Raw genomic sequence first — 5354 nt, 5'->3', positions numbered from 1 at the left:
AGGAAGGGTCACCGGACCTGAAATGTTAACTCTGATCTTTTCTTCACTGATGCTGCCAGACCTGATGAGCTTTTCCAGCAACTTCTGTTTTTGTTCCTGATTTATAGCATCCACACTTCTTTCAGTTTTTATTCAATAATGGGGAACCCAGCACATCAGAGGAAAAGTCAAGATTGAAAAACTTTCAACCATCTTTAACCATAAGAGCCGAGTGTGTTATCCATCTTAGCCTCCTCCAGAGGCTCTCAACAGCACAGAAGCCAATCTTCAACCAATTTGATTCATTCCACAGTTTGATGTCAAGAGGCACTGGATACTGCAAAGGCTATATGCCTGACAACATTCCAGCAATAATACTAAAGGTACGTGTTTCAGATCTACCAGTGCACAGTCAAATTGTTCCACTACAGCTACAACACTGATATATGCTCGATAATTTGAAAATATTCCCAAGTATGTCTTGGCCACAGGGCAAAATCAGGAGCGGTCCAACCTGGCTAATTACTGCCACATCAGTCTACTTTCAATCACAAGCAAAGTAATGGAAGGTGATGTCAACAATGCTGTGAAGCATCAATGATAGAGCTCAGTTTGTGTTCTGCCAGGGCCACTCACCTCCTGACCTCATTATAGCCTTCATCCAATCATGGAAAAAAAGAACAACTGAAACCCCAAAAAGATGTGAGGGTGACTGCCCTTGACATCAAAGCAGCATTTGACTAAATATTACCTCAAGGAGCCCTAGCAAAATTGAAGTAACGAGGTATCAGGGAGAAAATTCCCCACTGGTGGAAGTCATATTGAACACAAATTAAGGTGGCTATGCTCGTTGGCGATCAATCATCACAACCCCAGGACATCATGGCAAGAATTCTTCAGGTTAGTGTCTTAGGCCCAACCATCTTTAATTGCTTCATCACTGACTTTTTTTCTCTGTCATAAAGGAAAAAGTTTACTGATGATTGCAAATGTTCAGCGCCGTTTCTGACTCTTGAAGCTGTGTCCACATGTAGCTTGGGCTGATATCTGTGCATGAAATGACCATCAATGCCATGACAGAATCAAACTTTTGCCTCTACCTTTAAGGACAATATCTTTATTAAATGCCCCAGTGTCAACATCCTGAGGGTAACCAATGATCAGAAACTAAACATATAAATACATGTACTCCAAGGGTGGGTCAGAGGTTACGATTTCCATAACAAGTAATTAACCTCCTGAATCCCCAAAACTTGTCCATTGTCTATAAGGCACAGGTCAGGAGTGTAATTCTATATTCTCCATTTGCCTGGATAACTGTAGCGCCAAGAATACTCAAGACCATCAATATGATCCAGGACAAACCAACCTGTCTGACTGGCAATCCATAAACAAATATCAACATTCATGCCCTCCACCGCTGATGCATAGTGTCAGCAGTCTTTATTATCTATAAGATCCACTGCAGTAGCTTGCCAAGTCTCCTTTGACAACACTTTCCAGAGCATGAACACCATCTAGAAGGTCAAAGACAGCGAATTGAAGGTAACACCACACTTGCAAGTTACTCTCCAAGGCACACACCATCCTGATTGGAAATATATCACATTTTTCTTTTCGCTGCCACTGGATCAGAATCCTGGAGCTCCTTTCTTCACAGTACTGTGGGTGGACCAGCAACACATGTTAAGCGGCAGTTCAAGGCACCAACTCAGTACTGAATTTTCAAGGATATTTAAGTATGGGCAACAAATGCTTATCTGGGCACCCACATCTTGTGAAAGGGTAAAAGTAAAATTCTGTGCTAATGTTCTTACTTCATTGAAAGCATTTAGTCTAATCCTGATCTCCTGCATGACTCTTTTTGCAATCCTCATTTTCAAATTTATAATGTCTCTTTAAACAATGCTTGGTGGCAAAAATTCCAATTTCTAAGCATTATTTGTAAAGCCTTTCTTTTCTAGTTCTATTATATGCTATCATAATGGTTCATCACTTCAAAGAATCTGTCAGGTCTTTAGCCTTTTCATCTCTAATGATAAAGCTGTAACTTCCCAAGTTTCTCCTCATAATTCTAGTCACACTAACTGCACTGTCATCCCACAACCTCTTCCGCCCACCCCATACCAAGTACTATCCTGTAAAATGGGCAACTTTTCTATTGGTTTTTAATCATTTTTATTGTGTCAAAGTGTGCACATTAATCTAAATGTGTATGAAGTGCAAACTAGTAAATAGATGTTTTTCCCACAAAAAGCAAACACATAAAATAGAGGCAGATTCTGGAGAGAAAATGGAAGACTGAGGCAAAAATAGTAAATGCTGGAAAGACCAATGTGGCAACCTGAATGAAGAAAGAAATCCGCCAACATTCTGAGACCAGTGAAGTGGAAAGTGAGGACAATGGATTAACAATATTTGACTGCATCCATCCAACTTTCCTGAGTTCTGCTCTGACTCCCGCCTCTTCTTAACAGGGGTAAATTCACTGTGCTTGTCTTCCAGTTTTCTGTTCTTATGATGAAAGATATCTGAAATGTTAACCTTTCTTTTGAGATGCTAATAAAGCTGTTGTGGATTTCCAGTTCATGGTTCTTTTCATATATTACCAGCATTTTCCATTTTTATTTTTAAAAAGAAACATTATGGATAACAAGCATTTGTTGGAATTTGTTTATACTGTATAAAACTTGTCTGCTACGGAAATTCTTTCCTTTATGCATGAGGATACATTGCTTTGCGAATACTTTGATACTGATAGCACTTTTAACACAATAAATGCTCCAAATCATTTCACAGGAGTGATTTTAAACAAAATTTGACACTGATTTACATGAATAAATCATTAGGACAGGTGCCCAAAAACAACCTGGTCAACCAAGGTCATTTTAAGGAGTGTTCTGAAAATGAAAATGTCGAGAGGTTTAGGTGTGAACTCCAGAGGTTAGGCTACAAAAAGAAAGATTTGCATTTATAATGCACTTTTCTTTTGGCATCAATGCATCTTAAACAGCCAATGAATTCTTTTGAAGTGTAACTATTATTCAGCCTAGACAGCTGAAAATATGGTTGTCTATGGTAGAGCAATTAAAATTGGGGAGGTGTGTAAGGTCAGCATTCACGAAGCATAGAGATTTCAGAGGGCTGCAGCGCTTTTAAAGTTAATGTGACAATTTCTACTTCATTGAGATTTCTATGTGCAATTTGCAAGAGCTGATGACATAGTGGGCATCACCTGTGACCAGCAACTGAACCCTCAAAACTTGTCACACTTCATGCTTTTCACACTCACGATAATATGTTTGCAAATGAAGCCTTGCTGCATTTTGCAAGGACGTGATTGCTAGTTTTGCCCCTTCACTGTCCTCCCCCCATCAGCAGAATTGCATGCTTTCGTCCATCAAACTGACACTGACCCAGATTACCGGTCCAGGCACTTTCTCATTGCTGGTCGCTTCTGACAAATAGCAAATGATGGCAGGGAATGCAGCTCGCAGTGGATACTCTTGGCATAGGGTTCAGCCTGATCGCAAGGTAACCCACCACCCCTTCCACCCCAGAGTCTCCATGTACCCCTCTCTTGCTGTACCCAGTCAGCCCATTTCCATCAATTCCCTTCCATATGTAGAAACCCACTACTTAGAGTTCTGCTGCCAACTTTCCTTCCTGTCCCCTGAGCTCTGACATTACACTTTAATGATGCCCACCATGGTCTTGGCATGCTCACCCAAACCCAATGGGGACCATGGTAGTAATCGCTACCAACAAACCCCTCTCCCATCATCTTCCATGCCCACCCATTCCACACTGCTTACACTCTTTATAGCTTGATTTTCCTCCAGCACCATCCTTGTACTCACTTCGAGATGCTCTTGCATTTCACTCTAATTCTTGAATATTCCCTACTGTCACAGAGCACGCCTTCCACCACCTGCCTCCCCCCAGTTCCCATTCTCCCCCTCTCCAACACTCAGCATTCCGACCCCAGGACTGCTATCCAGGCCCTGATGGACAATGATGGACGGCCCCAGGAAAGGGCTAAACAGATCCCTGACCATTGTGCTTACAGCTCCCTGACTGATGGGATGCAATTCCCCTGACTGCTTGCGATGTCCCTAGTGAAGTGATCATAGGGAACTCCTTGCCCTGTAGTTGTACATATCTCCTGAGCATCAATACCCAAGTCCCTTGACAGTACTGAGATCCCTTGACTAACAGCAGATCCCTTGATTTAGCAGAGGACTATCCGCTATCCCACCAACCCTCCTCCCACCCCGAACCCCTGCCATTGCCACACTTCCAGACATGGCCATCTGTTTGAAAAAAGTCATGAAGTGCGATTGCCATGAAGGCAGCTGGCACATGCTGTAGGTGTGAGACTGACCTCTCGCTGAGCCAAACAGCAAAATGTTCACCCCCTGGACTAATTGGTATTGACAAGCATGCCAATCAGCCTGGCTCTGTGTTGTACTAAATAGCAAGTCAATATGGCAGCACTGGGAGAAAACAGGCTGAAATGCCAATGCTTTAAAAGGCATGGCATGGCAGGGCATGGTACATTATGGCATGGCATGGCATGTCACAGCATGGCAAGGCAAGGCAGGGATACTGTGTACATTCAGGTAGGCGCTAAGTGGGAGCAAGCAAGCAGCTTTGAGATGTAGCCTGGTTCAGTCTATGATCTGGGTGACTGTGTGTGCTCACAGAGTCCTTACAGCAACATTTCAGTGCTAGTTGCTGGTTCATTCTGATACGAAAGTTTAAAATGCAGAAGCATCCTGAGGAGAGGTGCTATGAGGGCTCTCAGTGGCTGCTGCTAGCATCCATGGATGAGCAGAGTGTGTAGCTGATGCACTGGAGCATGCCCTGACATGCTGGGTGTCCAAGATGGTAACCCAGAGGAGCAAGCAGCAAGCTGGATTCATCAGGTACATGTTCTAACTTTTGTATCAGAAATTGTCGACGTCTAGTTTCCTTGCAGCAGGTGGTAGGATAGGAAACTGTATATTATTGAGGTAATGAGACTGTTAACATGCAATAATCCCTATCATTTGGCACCACTCCATTGCCTACTCAACTCAATGCCCGGAACTTGCAGCCACTTATTCCCAACACTGAGATAGGCATTGGACTTCTATTGATTCTTCCAGATTTCTCATCACAGACCATAGCAAACAGACCCCTGTAAGTTTCCACTTCACATCTTTATATTTTCCTTTATTTTGGATTTTGGACCAAAAGGGGCAAAGGACTGCTTTCAGACAAAGACTGCAGAAAAACTTACTGCAATTTAAAAACAAGCTAGTGGAACCCATCAGGAGTTTACACGCAAGGGGTAATTTTTGCAAGATATCACGGCACTGTGGATGTGTACA

This window comes from Rhincodon typus, chromosome 3, assembly GCF_021869965.1.
Source record: "Rhincodon typus isolate 14 chromosome 3, sRhiTyp1.1, whole genome shotgun sequence".
In the NCBI taxonomy this organism is placed as follows: domain Eukaryota; kingdom Metazoa; phylum Chordata; class Chondrichthyes; order Orectolobiformes; family Rhincodontidae; genus Rhincodon; species Rhincodon typus.
This window is presented reverse-complemented; position numbering follows the sequence as displayed.